At 40.5% G+C, this 7,551-nt stretch overlaps 1 long non-coding RNA gene and 1 pseudogene across 1 annotated transcript; both read left to right on the forward strand.

Moving 5' to 3' along the window:
• Positions 1–313: 313 nt before the first annotated feature.
• Positions 314–7,095, forward strand: LOC144299579 (uncharacterized). The gene is made up of 3 exons (XR_013366269.1): positions 314–442; positions 1,085–1,179; positions 6,830–7,095. It is a non-coding gene; the product is annotated as an uncharacterized LOC144299579 (long non-coding RNA).
• LOC144299622 (peroxisomal trans-2-enoyl-CoA reductase pseudogene) lies at positions 4,628–5,612 on the forward strand (annotated as a pseudogene).
• Positions 7,096–7,551: the final 456 nt, after the last annotated feature.

A 7,551-nucleotide genomic window follows, 5' to 3' on the forward strand; every position in this document is an offset into this window, starting at 1 on the left:
CAGAAAACAAAACACATAATAGGGGAGAGATTTGGGGAGGAAGAACTCTGGTTAGGGAGATTCCCTAACTCTGGTTAGGGAAGTGATTTCCAATGGACCACCTGTGAGCAAGAATTTGTTCTCATTGCTAGGACAATAAGGGGATAGAATAGCCCCTTCTAGGAGAGGTATGTCTCTAATTATATATACACAATTGATAATATGATTTAAAGATTATTTATTTGGTTAGTTTGGTTCATTTTAATAATTTCCAAGAGCCTCAGTAATTTTCCATAGACTGACTAAGTTGAGTTTCTGGACTGCAAGTGTTTAAAGTCAGACTCCAGAATGGAGTACCCATCCCAAAGTGCTGCCGATGGACTCCTGACCAGAACATTGTCCAGCAACTAGGATGGCCCTATTACCTATTACAACATCATCCTGACCCACAATTTCACAAATGGTGAGTTAAAATTTGAACTGTGAGTACTTCTGTATTCCTAGTCTTAACCCTTTATTAATTTATAATCACAAAGTTGGAGATATTCTCACTTGTGTGCTATATGATCTTGAAGTACAGGAATTGAATAAAACGGTTGGAAAACCTATACATAGGACCCAGATATGCACAATTAATAACTTAATTGTTTTATTTGTATTAATATAATTTAATATTAAATAGTAATGATTCAATACTAATGGCGATCATATAATGACTGCTTACTCCATGGCAGGCAGGAGGCTAAGGAAACAATGTGCCTCAGCACATCTAATCCTCAGAACTGCCCTTTGAGTTCAGTAGCATCCCCAGGGTGAAAAGAGTATGCAATGTTAAGAACCCCTAGCTCCAATTACTAGCTGCATGACCTCAAGCAGAGCATTCCTCAGCTCTGAAATGGGAATTAAGATGCTATATACCACATAAATTGTATGTGTGTGAAGATTAAATGAGATAATGGTTATAAACTAATATTGAACGTGCTTAATGGGAGCTTTTAGAGTTACTGTTGTAAGTCTAAAATGTTCTGTACTGAGTAGAAATTTGGTAGTCATTCAGTTCCATTTTCTTTTTGCTCTCCATGTTTTTATATGACCAGTCTGGAAGGCTTCTGGCTGAATGTATGCCTGCTTACAATTTATCACAAAAAGAGCCTCGTGTGCACTTCCAGCCATTCCCCCAATCCCTGAAGCCGAAGGGAAGTAAGTATACGTAAGCCAGCTGGAAGGACTGTGTGAGCTAATGAGAATGTTTATAGCAGTGTGTGAAGAGTGAAAACAATAACATTTTGCTGTTTTTTCTTTAAGGTTTGTTTGGAGCATATATATCTGTTTTAAAAAGATTATTTATTTATCTATCTATTTATCTATCAATCAGAGAAAGAATAGTAGGGGGAGCAGCAGGCAGGCCCAACACGGGACTTGATCCCAGGACCCTGGCATAATGACCTGAGCCAAAGGCAAACATTTTAATTGACAGCTTCCCAGATGCCCCTGGAGCATATATATCTTAATAGATTCAAACACACTACAGAGAGAAAAAATTTTTTTGCTACACATAACTTTATTTTTCCTTTGGGTTAAGAAGCTTTATTACAAATTTGACAGCATGACCAAAACAAATAACACATGGATAATTACCATAAAGCTTTATGGATCTAAAAATATTTGCCATGAAAAATAAGTCATTGTGTATCTCTCGTTTTAAGAATCACAATGAGGAGCACCTGGGTGTCTCGGTTGAGCATCCAACTCTTGATTTTGACTCAGAGCATGATCTCAGGGTCATGAGGTCAAATCCCACATCAGGCTCCACATTCAGTGCAGAGACTGCTTGTCCCTCTCCCTCCTCAACTTGTGTTCTCTCTCTCTAAAAGAAATAAGTAAACTCTTTAAAAAAGAAAAAATCATAATGATACCACAATTTAGATTTATTGCCCACCTTTACAATTAAATATTAAAACCTTTTGGGGGATCCATGGGTGGCGCAGCGGTTTGGCGCCTGCCTTTGGCCCAGGGCGCGATCCTGGAGACCCGGGATCGAATCCCACATCGGGCTCCCGGTGCATGGAGCCTGCTTCTCCCTCTGCCTGTGTCTCTGCCTCTCTCTCTCTCTCTCTCTCTCTCTCTCTCTGTGTCTCTCATGAATAAAGAAATAAGATCTTAAAAAATATATATCCAGCAATTTTACTTCTGGGTATATACCCCAAAGAATTGAAAGGAGGGTCTTGAAGAATTTGTACAGCTGTATTCATAAGCACATTTATTCACAATAGTTAAGAGGCGGAAGGAACTCAAGTGTCCATCAATGGATGAACGGATAAACACGATGTAATATATAAGTACAGCAGAATTTTATTTCAGTCTTTAAAAGGAAGGTAATTCCTAACACATTGTAAGCATGGATGAACCTTGGGGACATTATGCTAAATGAAATAAGCTAGTCACTGAAGGACAAATACTATATGATTCCACTTGTATGGATCCACTTATACCCCTTGAGTTGGAGCAAGGTTATTTTAAACTGAAGTCATTTATGACACAGCAAATGCAGAAGCCTTTCTGGGTCTCATGTATCTGACTAAAGGCTTATCCTTCTGAGAGAGAAGCTGCCATAAATCCCTCTTTGGGGTAGTTTCACTCTCAGCCTGGACCACTTGCATCTGAGAAGTGGCAAACATGACAATATCATACTTTCCATTTGTTTTCCTAAAAGCTCCTTAGTCTTTTCCAGAGAAGCTCTTTCTTTGCTTTCCATCGCTTTCCCCTGTTCAGTTGGTATATAAACGTCTATCTCCAGCTCTTTAGGGAGCCTCTTCATCTGAATGTTCCTGCGTGAGTGTGTAAATTAATCTTGTCTTTTCTCCTGTAAATCTGTCAGTTAATTTTTTTTTAATTTTTTATTTATTTATGATAGGCACACAGTGAGAGAGATAGACGCAGAGACACAGGCAGAGGGAGAAGCAGGCTCCATGCACCGGGAGCCTGATGTGGGATTCGATCCCGGGTCTCCAGGATCGCGCCCTGGGCCAAAGGCAGGCGCCAAACCGCTGCGCCACCCAGGGATCCCAAATCTGTCAGTTAATTAATAGTCTCTAGATCACTGCATCTGAATTGGTAGGAAGTGTTTCCTCCTAGCACACTTACAAAGATATGTAGAGCGGTCCAATTTATAAAGACAGAAAGTTGAAGGGTGGTTTCCCAGGAGCTTAGGTGATAGAGGAATGGAGGGTTATTATTTACTGGGTACAATTTCAATTTAGTAGGATGAAAGAGTTCTGGGGATGGATGGTGGTGATGGGTGCACAATAATGTGCTTAATGCCACTGACCCGCATATTTTAAAAAATGGTTAAGATGGCAATTTTATGTATATTTTACATAAATATACATAATATAAATATATTTTTACAATAAAAATAGATTATTTAAAAATGATAAAATCATGACTCATGCAGATACAAAAACGAACAAGTGTTAAAGATTTATTTAACCGGCTAGTGAGGAGAAGTCAATTGAATAGGACAGAATGTACATGTCCAGAGACAAGAATTATTTTGCATTGCTATCACTTGTCTTCTGAAGTAGCTTAAAAACCATGAAAGACTAGGAAATAGTGAAGACTAGACTGAACAAGTAAGATATGAGCAATGCATAGTTTTTCACGGAAGTATCCTCTTTCCACCTATCACAGGATAGGGTCTGTCATTCAGCCAGCTCATTCACCCCAGACCACACTAGATTCAAGTCAAAGTCCAACACAGATCAAAATTGACAGAGCTATTTCACTAAAAAAAAAAATCCCAAACACAAATTCACAAAACGGTCTCTAAAAGAAAATTACAGACGAATCTCATTGATAAATACTGGTGCAATGGCATTGATAGTCATAATAGCATGTGACTAAGTGAGAAATACTAGAAATGCAAGGATAGTCCAATATGAGGAAATCTTTTAATAAAACTCACCATATTGGGGATCTCTGGGTGGCTCAGCAGTTTAGCGCCTGCCTTCGGCCCAGGGCTTGATCCTGGAGACCCAGGATCGAACCCGCATCGGGCTCCCTGCATGGAGCCTGCTTTTCCCTCCGCCTGTCACTCTCTCTCTCTCTCTCTCTCTCTCTGACATGAATAAATAAAGTCTTTAAAAAAGACAAAACCAAACCTCACCATATTGACACAAAAGAGAGGAAGAGATCCCACATGATCATCTCCATAAAGGAGAAAAAGATGTAAAGGAAGCATATACTCAATAACCTGAAATTTGGATAAAGGCATTTAACAAAATTTATTTCTGGGTTATTTATAGTTTGAAATTCAAAATAACTGTCAATAAGAGACTTCTGACGGAATATCAGTATTTAAAATGATAATCTATTTTTAATAAAATGAGATAATTTAGACAGGCTATTGATTTTTTTTAAACATAAAAATTTTCCTGTAGGGACACCCGGATGGCTCAGGAGTGGAGTGTCTTCTGCCTTCGGGTCACGGCATGATCCCGGGGTCAGAGATGGAGTCCCACATTGGGTTCCTTACAGGAAGCCTGCTTCTCCCTCTGCCTATGTCTCTGCCTCTCGGTGTATGTGTCTCTCAAGAATAAATAAAGTAAAAAATATTATTATTATTATTATTATTTTTTACCATGTAAGTGACTTTAGCACTCCTAAGACTCAGATGCTTGGTGGAGATGGGCACTTGGGACAAGGGCAAGAGCTGGCTGGTTGCTGGCTTGCTGCAAGACCAACTGGCCATCATCACCAGAGGGGACACAGGTATCAGAAAGGCCATCATGACCAAGATCTTGCAGCTGGGGTGTAATGTGGTCATTGCGTCACGTAACTTTGATTGACTAAAATCTACTGCAGATGAACTGAGCCCACCAGGCTCAGGTCACTCCCATAAAATGCAACATCTGCAAAGAAAAGGCGGTGAACAATTTGGTCAAATCCACCTTAGATATTTATGGTAAGATCAATTTTTTGTAAACAATGGAGGAGGTCAGTTCAGGTCTCCTGCAAAACACATCAGTGCAAAGGGATGGCATGCTGTGATCGAAACCAAATTGATGAGCACCTTCTACATGTGGAGAGCAGTTTACAACTCCTGGATGAAAGAGCATGGAGGATCCATTCTGAATAATATTATCCTTGTTTAAAATGGATTTCCAGGACTTGTGTATAGTGCAGCTGCCAGAGCAGGTGTTTACAATCTCACCAAATCCTTGGCTGTAGAATAGGCCAGAACGGAGTAAGGAGCAACTGTGTTGCCCCTGGCGTCATTTATTCCCTGACTGCTATTGACAACTATGGCTCTTTGGCAAAAGACGTATTTGGACGGTTAAGAAAATTCCAGCGAAGCAAATTGGAGTTCCTGAGAGATCTCCCTATTGGTCTGCTTCCTGCTGTCTCCTGTAGCTTCTCTTATCACTGGAAAATTGGTGGATGGGGATGGGGCCAGTCTTTGTATATGGGAGTGTTTGATATACAACTGGCCTTAGCGAGCGGGGGATATTTCTGTTGTCAAAAGGATGAGGGAGTCTATCAGGAATAAAGCCAAGCTATGGAAACTACATATGTTTTTTATCCCCAAATGTCTTAGTATCTCCAGAATGCCCTTTGGTACTTTAGAGTTATAATAATTTGTACGGAAAAATCACTTTCTGCCTTTTGAATGTTATCAGTTATGCCCAAGCAGAAACTATTCCTGAAATAAATGCATTCTTAAGCCCCAACCAATGTTGTTTAGCCTGTGTTTAAAGACTTTTTTATGAATGAAATTAACATACTTTATTTATTATTTTTTAAAGACTTTATTTATTTATTCATGAGAGACACACAGAGAGAGAGGCAGAGACACAGGCAGAGGGAGAAGCAGGCTCCATGCCGGGAGCCCAATGTGGGACTCGAACCAAGGATTCCAGGATCACGCCCTGGGCCGAAGGCAGGCACTCAACGGCTGAGCCACCCAGGTGTCCCTCTAGAAAATTATTTTTTCACGCTATACGTCCACCTACCAAAAAGTCCTATTCATTGTGCATCATGGATACATCAGGGATTGGCATCTCAGTAATCAGTATGGGCCTTACCCTCACTGGGTGTTTTATTGGTAGTGGATTTTTTTCTTTCCTATGTGATGCATCTTACAAATTCTTTTTTTTTAAAGATTTTATTTATTTATTCATAGACACAGAGAGAGAGGCAGAGACACAGGCAGAGGGAGAGGGAGAAGCAGGCTCCATGCAGGGTGCCTGACGCGGGACTCGATCCCGGGCTTCCAGGATCACACCCCAGGCTGCAGGCGGCGCCAAACCGCTGCGCCACCGGGGCTGCCCGCATCTTACAAATTCATCTCTCTCAAAGCTATCCGATGTTTGTGAAGAGAGGAGCATTTTATTTTAAAGATTTTATTTATTCATGAGAGACACGGGGTGGGGGGGGAGAGAGAGAGGCAGAGACACAGGCAGAGGGAGAAGCAGGCTCCATGCAGGGAGCCCGACGTGGGACTCGATCCGGGGAATCCGGGATCATGCCCTGGGCCCAAGGCAGGCGCTCAACCCCTGAGCCACCCAGGTGTCCCTGAGACAGGGAAGCATTGCGGAGGGTTTGTTGCTGCTGGATTTGTGGGAAAGCTCTGAGAGTGGAGGTTGGAGGACGAAGAGTTAGCTGCCAGATTCTCCTGCTGCCTAAACCTTAACTGTGACAGGCAGTTTCCCTCACTTTGCTGAGCCACCTTTCACTGGAATCTTCTCCAAAGAAGCTCGTCTTTTTGTCTTAGCTATCTGTAGTCAACAATCTGGATACTGAAGACTAGATCCTTCTTTTTTTTAAGATTTTATTTATTTATTCATGATAGACAGAGAGAGAAGCAGAGACACAGGCAGAGGGAGAAGCAGGCTCCATGCAGGGAGCCCGATGCGGGACCCGATCCTGGGACTCCAGGATGGCGCCCTGGGCTGAAGGTAGGCGCCAAACCCCTGAGCCATGCAGGGATCCCCTGAAGACTAGATCCTTCAATAATACAGTGAGCTCTTGGGAGAGCTTCCTTTATTTATGTTCATCAGTTGGTTTTTGTTCTTGGGTCAATATTACTTTATGCAAATATCTGGTAAAGTTAGTATCTTTTAGCATTCTCTTATTTTGTTGTTTCTTCTAGATTAAAGTTATAATTATTTAGACAGATTACCAAAAATATTCTGATTATAACAATAAGTTAAGAATTTATATCTTTTCAATATTTGCTTTCTGCCCTTTGACAAGTCTTTAGTTTTGTTAATTTTATTCCATTACATCAATAATTTGCTATTCTTAATTTTATTTCACATATTTATTATTAATGTCATCCCTAGTGATAGCCTGGTTAGGGTGTGGTTTCTTTCATGTGTCTAAGTTACTTTGCCATTGTACATTTACTATTCAGTTCTTGCTGGATATACTCAACATTCCCATCCAGTCACATCAATAAAAATATTCTTATTATATTAGCCTTTAAAATTTTTTTTTCTTTTAGCTTTCTATTGGTAAAAAAGGTAGAATCATGACTCTCATATAGAGTTATAAAGTGAATATGTGAGGCAG

Source organism: Canis aureus, chromosome 27, assembly GCF_053574225.1.
Source record: "Canis aureus isolate CA01 chromosome 27, VMU_Caureus_v.1.0, whole genome shotgun sequence".
NCBI classification, from domain to species: domain Eukaryota; kingdom Metazoa; phylum Chordata; class Mammalia; order Carnivora; family Canidae; genus Canis; species Canis aureus.